Source organism: Ictalurus furcatus, chromosome 7 (assembly GCF_023375685.1).
Source record: "Ictalurus furcatus strain D&B chromosome 7, Billie_1.0, whole genome shotgun sequence".
NCBI lineage: Eukaryota > Metazoa > Chordata > Actinopteri > Siluriformes > Ictaluridae > Ictalurus > Ictalurus furcatus.
In genome coordinates this window covers 9987608-10003614 of record NC_071261.1, presented here as the reverse complement: position 1 = coordinate 10003614, position 16007 = coordinate 9987608, and the positions used below count along the sequence as shown (strand labels likewise).

General features: G+C 40.0%; 1 protein-coding gene across 3 annotated transcripts in view; it reads left to right on the top strand.

Moving 5' to 3' along the window:
- The first annotated feature begins 2660 nt into the window (after positions 1 to 2660).
- The window catches only part of spsb4a (splA/ryanodine receptor domain and SOCS box containing 4a), a 40188-nt gene continuing 26841 nt past the window's right edge, over positions 2661 to 16007 (top strand). Inside the window, exon 1 of one of the 3 annotated variants that reach the window (XM_053628299.1) lies at positions 2661 to 2858. The gene's annotated coding sequence lies outside the window, so the exon portion shown is untranslated. Of the gene's footprint in view, positions 3009 to 14999; positions 15321 to 16007 lie in introns of those variants that run through there. The other 2 variants (XM_053628298.1, XM_053628300.1) reach the window with 2 other exon arrangements.

The window sequence follows — 16007 nt, the reverse complement described above, 5'->3', positions numbered from 1 at the left end:
GCAGGTGTATTCATATGTGTGTCTATAGAGATGCTGATGTACAAAGAAACTTGTTTTAAGTGTGTGTGTGTGTGTGTGTGTGTGTGTGTGTGTGTGTGTGTGTGTGTACACAGCTTTCCTGGTTTTAGCTTTCTCTTCTGTATGTGATGCAGCATGCCCCTGCTATTTCCCCTCCCCCTCATCTCCAGAGCTCACTCTATGGATTATTCCATCCCCACAGAGACACACAGAAAAAGAGGAGTGTCTTTGTGTCGGATAATCCACTCACCGTTAAACATAGCTTAAACATTTTTTTTAAAATAATAAATAATAAAAACTATTTTTTAAACAATTATTCAACAATATATACAAGGGTTAAATGTAATATTCATTTTGTACTAAATTATATAAATTTACTATATTCATAGTTTTAGTGTACAATTGCTTGCAGTTAAATCCTCTTTGTGTGTGTGTGTGTGTGTGTGTGTGTGTGTGTGTGTGTGTACATACAAATGTGTTACTTCAATGTCAAATATGTATGTATCAAGTATACCTGGTTTTCTATATGTTACTGAGAAAATAAAACAATTTTGGTTCCATCTAGATAACAATTTAAATTAAGGTATTGTAGGTATTGTGTTTGATCAACACACACACACACAGAGTATAATTTTTACTGTAATGAGATGTAGGAGTGATTTGTGTCCTGACATACCCTGACAAAAGAAGAGCGTGAACCCTACAGTACCTACATTACCCTTGTGTGTTGCTCACAGTGTGAGAAGATATGTAATGCATAAGCAGTACACAAACCAGACAGATTTGTCACCCATCCACTCACTTCCTGACCTGCCTGTCCATCTTTGCTTGTGCGTACACCATCTGTGCTGGCTATTTGACGTTGGCCAGATGAGCATCCCCCCTCTCTTTTCTTTCTCTACCTCTGTGCTCCTCCCCCAAGCCCTCCATCCCTCCATCATGGACAATTGGCTGACTTTATTTGTGACACGTGCTTTGCTGCTTCGCCAGAAGGTCTTTGCCCACCCTCCCCTCCCCAATTTGGATTGCTTCGAAGGCCCCTTATCTTTGAGAGTGTGTAGGTTGCGGAGGACTCCTTTTGTCCCTCGGATTAACCTGACCCCCCTCTTCCTCCCCCGCCTTTTTTCCCCTCACCACATGCTGATCCTAAAGTGTTAAAGCGCCCTCAAGCAGAAAACGAGGGGGTCAATTTACAAGCCTGCATGGTGAAGAAAGTTAAACTGCGAAGGACAGAGCTATTTTCCTCTCAACTCCAATATCAGTTCCTAAATCTGTATAAGGATTTTTTTTTATTAGATGATATACAGGAAAATAAATTAAGCAAGGTCAAATTAAGTATTTATGAGATTTCCGGCGAGTTAATAGAGTAGGCAGAGAGAGTGGAAACGATTTGTTTTCCCAACCGTGCCACTTGATCTTCTTGTAGCTTTATGATGTGAGAAACCATCCCGACTTCCTCGTAGTGCGACGATTAGCGGCTTGTCTATCGAAGCTGGCTTTTCCGAGGATTATTTCTAGAACCGCATTGACCAGCTCGCACATTCTGAAGGATGTAATAATGTTTTAATGCGTCTGCGGCTGGAAATGTGTGTGTGTACAGTTTTACAGCCTTTCTTTCATACCAGGCGGTCTGAAAAGGGTGATTGAGTTTGCTATTGGAGTTGGAGTGGAGCAAAGGGGGTCAGCTTCTGGTAGAAAGATGTGAAAAAAACAACACCTCTCTTTTTCACTCTCTCTTAGTCTGTCTTTCTCAGTGTGTTGTAGGAGAGGAAGTGGACAGGAAGCACATATCATTCTGTACGTCTGAATGTACACACACACACTCAACGGGAGGGTAGAGAGTGTGTGTTTTAAGGATGTAATGAGTAGTGGGTGCTGAAGAGAGACATATAACACAGGGATTGTCTTTCAGTGGACCGGGATATGTATTTGAAAAAAAAAAATACTGTAGCAGAGATGATAAACGTATGGAAAAAATCTTTCAACAACTCTGTGGTTACTCTAGGGTTCTGGTAGCTATAGGGTTACAAACATTAGCACAGAAATGGTAGAGTTTTCACAGGTGTTTGTAAATTTCTCTTTTTATTTATGTGCTCTGGTCTGATTAGCTGACTGACAACATGGCTTGTTTAAAGAAACGTCAACAACAGTTCAAAATAGATCTGTTGCATTTATTCCATGGTGCTAGACATATGTGGTAATGTATTACAAAGTGTTACAACGAAACAAAACATACAACCAATTCCAACTGCCTTACTTCTAGCTATAATGCTATAATGTTAGATACGTATCAAGTGCTTTGTTAGCAAAGGAAAAAAAGCAGTAAATTAAAAGAAAGAAAACGAAAGCAAAAGATGTGCCTTCCACATTCATAGTCAAGTCGTGAGTACCAAATTAGAGAAGCGTGTGTGTTCTTGTCCTGCTCCATGTGTATCTTTCTGGCTTTCTGATTGGCCAAGGAAGGCAGAGTGTAAGAGTCGGGGGTGGGGCGAGGGGCGTCCTCTCTCTCTCTCTCTCTCTCTCTCTTTCTCTTCTCCTGTCCCTTCACTCCCTGTCTCTACTTGACAAGAACAGAGGATTGCTTTTCACCATGAGCCAGCTCTTGCGCTGCTGCTCCCTACAACATCTACCTTTCCCACTCGTCCTCCCCTCTCTCTGTTCCCCATCCTCTTTCCCTTCATCCGTGGGCTGACCGAACAAAACGAGTTGGACTTTCCAAGCTTGAACGGGACAGATTAGCCCCAAGGAAGGGGGTTGCAGAAGAACAGAAGGGGGGGAGACATCTCAGGGGAGAAGCTTCTTTTCTCTTGCCTCAGCAGGACAGAGAGAAAGAAAGACAAGTAAGGGAGAGGCAGTGTGCTCTTTTCAATGCAGAGGAGCCTTTTTTCTTTGCTTGGGTTTCCTTTTATTCGCCCTGCTTTGTTTCTCCGTTCCCTGTTGTCCCGAGTGTGGGGAAAAACTGAACTCGTGAGGACAGGAGTTCCACAACAGTAAGCATTGTGTATGTTTAAATACAGGAAATTGAAGAAATGTGGACATGTATTTGGTTTTAATGTGTGTCTGACAGTTTGGAGGATACAAGTGTTTCCTCGTCACACCTTCTCAAGTCTTTCTCTCTTTGGTCTGTCTTTATGTCTTTTTGTGTTGACTGTATCCTATTGGCTTTTGGCCAGTAACCTCTCTTTGTTTTCTTACTATTTTTCCAATGTTTGGAACCTTGTGGGTATTAAATTCTCATACAGTATCACAGAAAGAACTGCTGATAGTGCCAGGTGTGTAAGTGTGTGAGCTGTTTTCTCAGCTGCTTTGGCTTGATAAGATAAAGTGATTAGAGAAAGAGTGCAAGACCTGGGGCTTTCTCGTAGGCTCTCCGTGCGTCACCTGCTGTCTGTTGAGTCTTTCTTCTGTCTAGTACGTGTCCCAGTGTGGGAGTGTGTGCTGTCTGAAAATGCAGCCTTTTTTTTTCTTTTCGGGAAAGGACCACCTCTGGAATGAGATCTGAATGCTCCTTATTGTGTCCTCGGCTTGTGTGTGTTTGAGAAGGTATGTTCTCTCGGTTCTGTGTGTTTGTGGCTGCCAGTTGCCAGCAGAGGAATGTGTTTATATTAGCTAAGAGTTGAAGTCATGAAGCTAACTCCAGATGGTAGTTTAGTGTGCGTGCAGGTTTGGCTGGGATGAGCACACTTTTGCATATGTGCATGTTTATGTGTGTGTGTGTGTGTATGCGTGTGTGTGTGTGTGTGTGTGTGTGTGTGTGTGTGTGTGTGTGTGTGTGTGTGTGTGTCCAGCAGGCTGAAAACACTGCACTTCTGGATGGAAAACACATCTATATCTGTGTAAGCATTGGACTGAAACAGGGGAGCTGTCCCTTTGGGACAAGTTTGGCCTCAGCTGTGCCTACGAACGACCCATAATGTGTGTCAAAGTATTCCAGTGTCTTTTAGGCTTCCTAGCCTTCAATCTCTGTCTCTCAGACACTCCCCGCTGAGACACTGTAGTGTCTCTCTACCATGACACACAGTCTTCACATGGCTGAGTGTTTCCTGAACTCTGAGTAGTTAAAATGAATAAAAAATTCCCTTATGTATATGTATATTTACATTTATAAAATAGAATGCGAATGCGATTGATCAAAAGGTGTTGATTTTATTACTACACAAACATTAAATATACTATACTTAATATAATTAACTATAAACTTTTTTTTTTAAAAGTATGACCATTCATTAGTAAAATAAATAAATAAAATAATTGTTGATAAAATTACTTGGGTATAATTTTAAATTCAAACCGCCCTCACCAATTCCACTAGGGGGAATCCCTGACGCCAGGGCTGTTCCATAACTCTATTACCTCAAGAGAAGTTTGTTAGATGACCCCTTGGAGCGACGTGAGAACGAGTCAACATAGATATAGCAGAAATCATCGCAGTCTGGTCCTTTCATTCCCACTTCCGAAAAAAAAAAGAAATGAAAGACAGTGCAGTTTATAAGTGCAAGCCAAATGACACTTAATTTGCTTTATTTAGCAAATCACTCTCCCTACTAATCTAAGGGAGATTAGATAGCAACCATCACCAAAATTGTAATGATTTCCACTAAAAAAAAAAAAAACAACATTACAAATCATCAGCTAACTATTAAAACCATTACCATTACTGGTCCTCAATGGTATCAACTAGACATAACATGCCACCAATAGAAGGCAAGAAATTACCAGTAGAGACCCACAGGGGTCATTACATTTGGTTTCCATTAAAACCAAATGTAATGTATGAGGATTTATATTGAGGTTTGTTTGGTTTTTTTTCCAGCAGGGCTGTTTCAGATGACTGTTGATGTGATTTTGTTTGCATTGCTAGCTAGTTAGTAACATTTTCATCTACCTTATGGTATCATTTTAGTTTTTTTTTATTTAAGATCAGGGGAAGATAGGGAAAGATCTAGCATACTAAAGCTGCTACAGCTATTATCTATGTCTGCAACTAGCATAGCATTGTGTCACTATGCTTGCCATGTGTCTCAGCAAACACCTTGATTTATTGCACTTTGTAGTGGACACACATACACTAAGTGGCCAGTTAATCTCATCCACCTACCATTCAGGTGCACTTCAGACGTATACAATTACCCACTATAGTCCATCTGGTGCTCTGTACACTTGTCAATTGATTGGAAAGGGACCACCATAGGACCACTAATGACAGATATCATGTGGGTGGTGGATCATTCTCAGCACAGTAGCATTGCTGGGATTCTGTATAAACAGTAGACATATTTCAACACTGTCCACTTATTAGACACGGTTAGCTTGCTGGTCCATTTTGTTTAGTGTATATTTGCAGCCCGAATCTCATCCTTAATTTCCTGAAGATCTAGAAAACTAAGCTCTCGATTCATGGATACTAGTTTTATACAACATTTTATGCATTTGTTAATCCCTATGCAGCCTCTCAGCAAAGAAACGTTGTAAACAAGAGTTAGAACTTATAAACGGCATCTCACTTATGGACTCACCTTTTGATTGAACAGTGCCTTTATAGTTACAGCTTCATTCAAAACTTTGTATGTGTGCTCTACAGTTTTCTTGGTCAAAGAACAACAAAAGCTACACTAGGCGTGGTCAAATGACGAGAACGTTTACTTGTATACTGTTGATGCAATTAATCCAATTTCCCACCTCTAGATTTGTGTTTGTCATGGCTGAACCCCCAACTGAGTTTGGATGTGAAGGTTGTCTGTAGATTGCTCCATTTGTGCATCATCTCACCAATCACAAAAGTGTCACACTTTAAAGACGGCCTCTCTCTATAAATCTTCTATTTTTTAATCACCTGAGACTGATAGAGCAACTGTGCCTAGTCTGCCTCTTCTGCCACTTCCAGAACATTCTAAGTGGGGAAAAAAACACCACCACCTGGCTGAACAGATGCCTGCTATTGGGTTGGTGCATATTGGTCGCACAGCGTCTGTATGTGTATGTGTGGTGGCAACAGTTTGTCTCAGAGGACTGCGTATGTGTGTGTGTGTTTGATTAGGGCAGTATGGACAGAAGGACTGGCTGTCCATCAGTCCATTTTACTGCGTCAGAGAAGATGCAAGCTGTCCTGAAACTGTGTATGACAGCAACAAAGACATAGATCTTCAAATCAAATAAAGTCAGTAAGTGGAGGGTAAACACCATATGGTGAGTTTATGTTCACCGCCATTTAACTGCCCCCAACAGCCTGAGGTGAGAGCATCCAGCGACCCCCAAGACATGCACGCTACACATGTAAGACAATGCCACTACCTGCACGCGATCTTTTCTTACAAATTGAGTTGGTTCATTTTCCCAAAATATAAACTAATTAGTAGACACATTTAAACCACCATGATGCTGACCAGGTAGTTAATAAGTAGGTACATTTTCTCCCACGAGTTTCATATCTGAACAATTAATGTGTTTAGAATACAGTACGTTATCACGTAACATAATGTATTTGTATTCGGTTACATCCCTAATGCACACAGAGCACACATTCTGTGGTACTTTTCTATTCTGCTTCACTTCTTCACTATCTATTATATAAAAACACAAAGAACATTAATTCATTGTGAAGCCTTGCCAACCATGACAATTGTGTAAGGTCTGAGCCTTGTTATTCTCCTGATTTATGCTGTGTTTGACCTTTTGCCCATCTTCTTGGTTTGTTCTTTGGCCTGTTTGCACTGTGGTTTCCCATGTTCTGAGTAATGCCTGGTTACAGACGTTGATCTGGAATGTAATTTAATTTCATATTTTTGCTTTTGGTATTAAGATCATGAACTCCATCTCTCTCTCTTAGAGACTAATAAAAAAAAATGGATGAGCTATGATTGGGACACAGATTGGGAAAATAGTTTCCATGATTCCATGATTGCAGTTTCCATGATTGCAGGAGGTGTTGCATATAAGAGAGCTACACAGAGGCAAAGAACAATATAGGCATAAACTAGAACAACAGGAACATCTGAAACATTACAGAAGAGTAATGTTTTTCTCGCCGATGAGCTAAACAACTTCCATGCTTTCTATAAAGTCACTCAAAACTTATTTTGAACACCTTCATTACTTTCTATGCTGAATAATCAATAGCTGGATGTGGCAGTTCCAGAAAAATGTCATTAGGCTTACCTTTTTATCCTTATTAAATAAACAGTTTCAAAGAATATGCAGAAACACTTAAACACTCAATTTGCATTGTCCTATTCCCAATGAGTTATTTAATAAAACTTTGGAATTTTGCCATCTCAGGGTAGAAAAATGATGTTGCAAGGTACAATATTTTATATAATATGAGTTGTGCTATGTCTTTTTGTGCTTCTCATTTGCATGGATTAATCTCATAGCAGTTAAGGCACAAAGAGACAATTCAGGCTGCGTCCCAAACCACATAATGCACTTACGTAATATGCCTAAATAGTAATGACAACAATGGTGTATTGACAATCTAATTAGTTCGGTAGAATGCGGTTTGAGGATATAATTAAATGCTGATGTTTCCTCTCTATTACAGAAGCATTATGAGAATAAAAAAACCTTTACTATGCACATCGATTTGACTATAAGAGTTACAGAGTACCAGATGAAAGAACAAATTTTCTTGTTTGCTCCACTGTGATCTCAGAGCACACTGCTGTGTTGGCTCTCGTCTCACAGCATGCTGCTCTGTAGGCTCACGTGTATCGGAGAGGAGTCTGTTCATCTACGAGGCCAATCGACACGAACTAGCCCATTAACTCTAGCTAGCGCTCTAAAATAAAGCACAACAAACAAAACTATCACCTCTGGTCACTTCTGATGTGTTTTTTATTACCCAGATGAATTCTCCATGTATTTTATTATATAATCTGTGTATTTTCTTCTCCAGCCTGTCAAACACATTAGGCATGAGCCAGATAGGGTTAGCATGCTAGCCAAAACACCAATCAATAAATATAAGTTTTACACTGAGGTCGAGTAGAAACCCTGGATGACTCACTCTTGCCTGATATAGTGTGAAGTACAAAAATACAGAAATTTAGACAAACACATCCTACTAGCCAGATATCATGAGTTCTCTAGCTAAACAACTTCACAACTGGATAATGATACAAATTCCACAGTGAAGATAAATAAGCCAATGTCCCATTAAACTAAGAAACTGCTAAATGTCTTACTTGTCCAGGAAAAATAAAGCTAATACTCTATCAGTCCTGAATCATTTTCCGATAAAAATCAGATTCTTTCACTCCCATCTCTCTCTGACTTTCTCTCCTCTGACTGGCTGCTGTATAAATTTTGTGCTGACAATTTATTATTTGTGTATTAATTACACATCTACAGTGCATCCAGAAAGTATGCACAGCACTTCACTTTTTCCACATTTTGTTATGTTACAGCCTTATTCCAAAATTAATTAAATTCATTATTTTCCTCAAAATTCTACAAACAATACCCCATAATGACAATGTGAAAGAAATTTGTTTGAAATCTTTGCAAATTTATTAAAAATAAAAAACAACAAAAAGGACATGTACATAAGTATTCACAGCCTTCGCCATGGCACTCAAAATTGAGCTCAGGTGCATCCTGTTTCCACTGATCATCCTTGAAATGTTTCTACAACTTGATTGGAGTCCACCTGTGGTAAATTCAGTTGATTGGCCATGATTTGGAAAGGCACACACCTGTCTATATAAGGTCCCACAGTTAACAATGCATGTCAGAGCACAAACCAAGCCAAGAAGTCCAAGGAACTGTCTGTAGACCTCCGAGACAGAATCGTATCGAGGCACAGATCTGGGGAAGGGTACAGAAACATTTCTGTAGCATTGAAGGTCCCAATGAGCACAGTGGCCTCCATCATCCATAAATGGAAGAAGTTTGGAACCACCAGGACTCTTCCTAGAGGTGGCTGCCCGGCCAAACTGAGCGATCGGGGGAGAAGGGAGGTGACCAAAAACCCGATGGTCACTCTGACAGAGCTCCAGCATGTCTCTGTGGAGAGAGGAGAACCTTACAGAAGAACAACCATCTCTGCAGCACTCAACGAATCAGGCCTGTATGGTAGAGTGGCCAGACGGAAGCCACTCCTCAGTAAAAGGCACATCATAGCCTGCCTGGAGTTTGCCAAAAGGCACCTGAAGGACTCTCAGACCAAGACCAAGACAAAGATTGAACTCTTTGGCCTGAATGGCAAGCGTCATGTCTGGAGGAAACCTGGCACCAGTCATCACCTGGCCAATACCATCCCTACAGTGAAGCATGGTGGTGGCAGCATCATGCTGTGGGGATGTTTTTCAGTGGCAGGAACTGGGAGACTAGTCAGGATCGAGGAAAAGATGAATGCAGCAATGTACAGACACATCCATGATGAAAACCTGCTCCAGAGCTCTCTGGACCTCAGATTGGGGCAAAGGTTCATCTTCCAACAGGACAACGAACCTAAGCACACAGCCAAGATAACAAAGGAGTGGCTACAGGACAACTCTGTGAATGTCCTTGAGTGGCCCAGCCAGAGCCCAGACTTGAACCCGATTGAACATCTCTGGAGAGATCTGGAAATGGCTGTGCACCGACACTCCCCATCCAACCTGATGGAGCTTGAGAGGTCCTGCAAAGAAGAATGGGAGAAACTGCCCAAAAATATGTGTGCCAAGCTTGTAGCATCATACTCAAAAAGACTTGAGGCTGTAATTGGTGCCAAAGATGCTTCAACAAAGTATTGAGTGAAGGCTGTAAATACTTATGTACATGTGCTTTTTTTGTTTTTTTATTTTTAATAAATTTGCAAAGATTTCAAACAAACTTCATTCATGTTGTCATTATGGGGTATTGTTTGTAGAATTTTGAGGAAAATAATGAATTTAATCCATTTTGGAATAAGGCTGTAACATAACAAAATGTGGAAAAAGTGAAGTGCTGGGAATAATTTCCGGATACACTGTAACAACTGCCTCTTTATCACTTTCAAACGTAAGCTATCTAGTCAATTTATTTAACACTTTACTGCATGGTGTTGCCAAATAACAACAATTAATTTATAATTATTTATACTTTTTTGAAAGGCAATAATACAAAACTACTATTTTCCTATATAACTGGAGAAAGGGGACTTTAACTTTGACAAATAATAAGACAAGGTATGTCACATGACCAGGAAGTGCTGTTTGCACTTCCTTTTCTGCAATCATATGACAGGGTGAAGGTCATGATCGGAGGGCCCTCAAAATGTGATTAATTTTTCAATATTTAGGCAAAACTACTTAAAGGGAAAAAAATTAGATAAGTTACATATATTTTTTGTCATTTAAACAAGTTGATATATTTTGACTATTCTGTTAAAAGGTCAAATGTAATTGTTGCCATATGGCAACAACATGCGATAACTTGAACTAAATCAAGCAATAAAAATCCATCCATTTTTTAATATAAATGTAATAATTCATGCACTAGAGCGTTAACAGTAGCTGTTAAACATAAAAGTAGTTGTTAAACATAAAAGTAGTTGTCAAACATGGCTAAATATACCACACCAAACCCACTTTGTTCATTTCCAAGCTATCTATATGGGTAATGTATCCAGCGTCTGGTGCTAAAGGTTTCCAAGAAGGACCAAAAAGGTGGAGCTTATTTTATCTAACATCACTAACTGGGTTCATATGCAACAGTCCTCAAAACACAGAAGTACTGGGTAAAATGAAACTTTTGTTGTGTTACCAAATTGGTTCCAAAATGGGGTTCCATGCTTGAAGCATCACCCTTTTCCTAGTTAACCTCCTATATTTCCCTAGTTATGACAGTGTTTCTGCAAGCACCAACTCCCTGTCTCCTCCCTACTATGTGGGACCTAGCTGTCTAGTACAGCACCAAAGCCCAAGTTCTCCCTGTTCTACTCTTAATGCAGTTTAACAATCATGCTTCATGCCATTTAGTTGAAGGTGTTTGAAATCTTCATCTACATGGACAGTGTACAGTATGGAGGTATGCAAGACCCTGCAAGGTTACAGGTCCTGAACAATAACAGGTTGCTTCCATTAGGTATGCACCAGGGGACTGGCCTTATTGTCCCAAAGAAAATAGCATCCACTGGTTTCAATTACTGTAGAACAGTAGCACTCAAGTACTTGTGAAAGTGCTTTAAGACAGTGGTTATCTTTTAACCACAACAGATACACTGATGATGTGATCTTCACTGCCATCCACACTGCCTTGTCCCTCTTGGCGAGTAAATGATATGAGAAAGCTGTTCATCGATTATTGCTTAGCAGATTCCTCAACACAATCATCCCCTCCACCATGCCACACAAATTGTATAGCTTTGTCACTGGATATTGGATTTTCTCACAAGCCAACCCCAGACTGGTCAAATAGGTAAGGTCACTTCTTATGCTGATCGTTTATACTTGAATCCCCAAGGATGGGTTCTCAGTCCCTTGCTCTTCAGGTTCCAAGTATATGTTACCATTCATGATGGCAATAACAGCTCTGAATACAGATAATCTTTATACATATATCTGTACTATATATGTATAGAGATATGGGTATGGTATGTATGGTATATACCCATGAAATTCTTGGCAAGTTCTATTAGTGTACCATTGAATGCACCCTCACCAATTGCAGTATAGTACCAAAACCGATCTGGCCAAACCCCAAACCTCTAAACAAGCGGGACAACCTTTAAAATAAATAGAGCAGACCACCATGAGTCAGCTCTCCCACCACTAAAAGACTTTGCTCAAATATGGGTTTCTTCTAGCAATATCATTAAAGTCCACACCCGCCCTCAACACTGCCTGTTCACACTCCTGTCATCTGACAAATGGTACAAGATTTTGAGATAAAGGATAACATCGAGCCAATGTCAGCACAATGTGTGCAAATTGCATTTCTACAGCATTGTAAGCAGCACATTTGCTAATTGGAAAGACTTTGCCACAATGTTAGTGCATTTTCTCAATATTCCTTTCTTTTTTATAACTTTATACAAGTTGAAATATTTATTCCATTGCTGTTTACAGTTCATTGTGTGTTACTGCCTCAGTGATGCCCCATAAAAGTAGGTGATATTGATTAATTGCAGGAAGAAAGCTGAGTGAAATTAATTTGTTGGGGATAATGTAGAGATCAAGTATATCATCACCAGCAAGGGCACGCTCTAACAACATTGATGGGATTAAATTGATGTTGAGCCAACATCTTCCCAAGGTCATCGCTCTAAAACAGCTGACCCAACCCCGTCCCCCAGACCCCCGTTCCCCAACCCCATTTACATACACACACCCCGACACCCCCACCCTTAAGACTTAAGCGAACAGCTTTACCACTTACTGTTAAACCACTGAGACTGGAGACTCCTTCCAAAAATGCAAACTTCTTTGAGCAAACCTCACCATATCAATGGAAAAAGACCAGACTATGTTATTCCAATTACATCAGGAGTTGAACTTGATTTGGTCTTCTGCTGTTGTAGCCCATCTGTCTCATGGTTCAATGTGTTGTTTGTTCTGAGAGGCTGTTTTGCTCACCACGGTCGTAAAGAGTGGTTATTTGAGTTAGCATAGCCCTCCTGTCAGCTCAAACCAAAGCAAATGTGTCAAAGCAAAAGTGTTTAAAAATCAGGAATTAAAAAAACAGTATTGCCTGTATCCACCAATATCACCACAGACCATTTTGTACCATAGCAGTTAGATTCACAGCTGTGACTGCGATGATCTGGCTGTTCTAAGAGTCAATAGAGTCTGACAGTGTATTTTTTTGGAAAGAAAACACAGGTTTGGCAAAGAAGCAATGCCACTAATGAGGCCCAATAAGTGACTCCTCTGTTTTGCTAATTTTGTGTGTGGCTGTGTCTTATGTGGTTGGGTAGTTATGGGCCATATTCATGGTACATTAGGACGTAGTTATTACTGTCATAACATCAGTATGTTCTGCCTCATTAACCTGAATGTGCAAGTTTATAACTGATGTCATTTATGTTTTACAGCCTCTGGATGACTTCAGTTGCATTGCCATTAGTTCTTATAATGTGACTTATGCTGCTTTTCCACTGCAGGAACTTTCTGCAGGAACTAGAGACTTTTGGAGGTACTAGGTGTGTTTCCACCCCATTGACCAGGTTCTGAATTAAGTTCCGGGTAAAATATTTAGCCCTCGCAAAGTCCCTACTCGGGAGGTGGTACTTTTTCAAAAGCCAGAAACTTTTGAGGGTGGGACTTGGGCGCTGAACATGCTAATTGGTTGAGTGCACGCAGCCGTTTTTTTTCAAACACCCATTTTTAAAAGTCTGTTGCAGTGCATACAGTAACGATTGTTTATTGCGATTCGAATCAACACAACAGAGTTTCTTAAAAAAATACGACCGCTGGACCAATGACGAGGTTCAGGCCCTATTAACTATTTATGCCGAGGACGAAATACAGCGGGAGCTGGAAACAGCAACCCGCAATGAAAAAGTATATTTAAAAATGTCAAGTCAGTTAAGCGAGCTGGGCATTGTTCACACAGGAAAACAGTGCAGAGAGAAGCTTGTGTGTGTGTATGCTCATCTCAGCAATAGCTGATAAAATCCATTTGCTTACTTTAAGTCTAGCATTACGAGCATTCTGAATTCGCTTTACTACCACTATTCGTCTCTTTCCCAGCATTTTCTCAATTACCTCTTTAGCAAAGCAATACATCACAATCAGCAGCACAGCTTGAATCTCCTCCATTCTTGTTGTTGTTGCAGTGTGATTATCAGATTTCAGAAAATAGACTGTCCATTTATAAAACACAAACCTTTATCCAAAAAATAGAAAAAAATAAATAAATTTAACTCTGTGACCAGGAATCCAACCTAGGCCACAGCAGCAAGAACACCAAATCCTAACCACTAGACCACCCGTTTGGTTGTAGTAAACTCTTTTGTTACTTTTCAAAGATTTGTGCTCCAATCAGAGCCTGCTACATGTTTTTATGAGCTGTGCAAACATTTTACATTATTACATCATTAAAATCAGCTGACTTTGTGTCAATAATCAGTTTGATTGTAGCATACTTCAAGTCTTCATATCCTCGCCAAGGGCTTGTCGTGCACAGTCATACGTCACCAGACTAATTTGCCTAATCTTCACGGTACTTTAGACCACAATGGAAACGCAGACAATAAAGGTCTGGCGGAACCAAATAGTCCCTTGAAAAAAGTTCCTGGGATTTATTGTTTTTGTTTATGGTAATTTAGGTGGAAAAGCGGCTTTAGTCACTTGGCTAGAATTTGTCAGAAGTCTTCTCTGACAAGCATTTACCTGACTCAAGAAAGCAGTGAAGCATTATTGATGCATAATGATTGGCTGTGTCCTAATGGCAAATTCAGAAAAAGTGGAATGCTTAGAGCTTTCTGCATACCTATGTCCATTTGTCCTAGTGCACTTTGGCATCAGATCATAGTGGAAAGAATTGATCTGGAAAGAACTTTTTTTTTAGTTGTCTGTCTCCATCACTTCCTTTCTCTCGTGACAGCAATACGAGTACCTTTTTGGAGCCTCTTAATAGTACCTCGGCACACATCTAGTAACTTTGCAGTTATGTCAGGATATGTCACATTATAATGACTGCTGATCAAATTATGCAAACTGGCTAATTACTTTGCTACTGTAATTAAGTCTGTACTTTACTTTCATATATAATACTTTTGTCTTTTACTTACTTATGTCAACAGAAAAATCTTTCTACTCACTGCACTACTACACTGAGACCTAATAGTCATCACTGTAATCTATCATGTTGCATTTATCCAGGAAGTTTGTATTGAGACAGCTAGTTGCAAGCCTTCAGCTGGTTGGTATGTCAGAGATATTAGCATGCTAGAGGTATTAGCATTCTTGTACTTTTATGTTCATGCTTGAGGTAAATGTAAGAGTTTATACTCGAATATAAAACTGTACTTCAACTTGGCTTTTGCACATCTGTTAATCTATTTGAAGGAACCTAGAGCAGCATTTGTGTATTTGTTTACCCCTTCCTCAGACCCTCCACCCCCCTTTTCCGTTTCTCATGACCTCATTTGTTTTCCCTTTATTACTGGTAACATTTACCCAGGTTTCCTGACTGGACATCTGGCCACTCTTCTTCCTGTCATCTCTTATATTCTTTCTCTTCCTCTCTCAGTGACCTGAATGTGGTGACTGTGTTTGGGTGACTGTATAATTCTGTGTGTATGTTTTTATATCTTGGTGAGGACAAACTCTTGACACAAGGACGGGAATCTCTGACAGTTTTGACACAGGTCTCCACAAGGAACACTTACTTTACCTAAAGTAAGCATGTACTTTACCTAAACATGTGAGCCTGTATTGTGCCTACATTTGAATCACCATTTATTTCCTTTTTTTCCGGGAACTGTTTGATCATAGTCTGGCTAAGTGTGCATGTTGACGTAATATTTGTCATCTTATTGTCTCTTGGTGTGGGAACATGGTGTCACACTGTTTTTATATCTTAGTGGGGACCAACTTTCCAGACAAGCACAGGAATATGACATTGTTTATTTAAAAAAATGAAGAGTGCCAAACATTTTCATTTTGTTTACTGAGGTTCAGGGAAGGTCCTCACAAGGATAGTAAGATAAAAGTGTGTGTGTTTGTGTGTGTGTGTGTGTGTTTTGTTTGGGCTGTGTTGCCAGCTGGATCCTTTGTAAAAAGGTTCTTGTTGCTTTGAACGGAAAGCATCCACTCATTCCTGGAAAAAGAAAGTGCGTCACTCACTGTAGGAGGACCTGCATGCTAGCGTTTCATACTACTCTTCAGCTTTAGCCCATCTTCATCACTACCTATATCATAAGGTAGTGATATATCATTTCTCTTCCCTCTTCTTTGATTTCAGCCTGACCATTAAAGGAGACCAAAATGCTTTTGTGGCCAGCAGAGGTGCTTCCAGTTAGCACTATAGGGTTCAATCCAGTCATGCTACCTGATCCCCACTAGATTTAGTTAACTGGCCACATT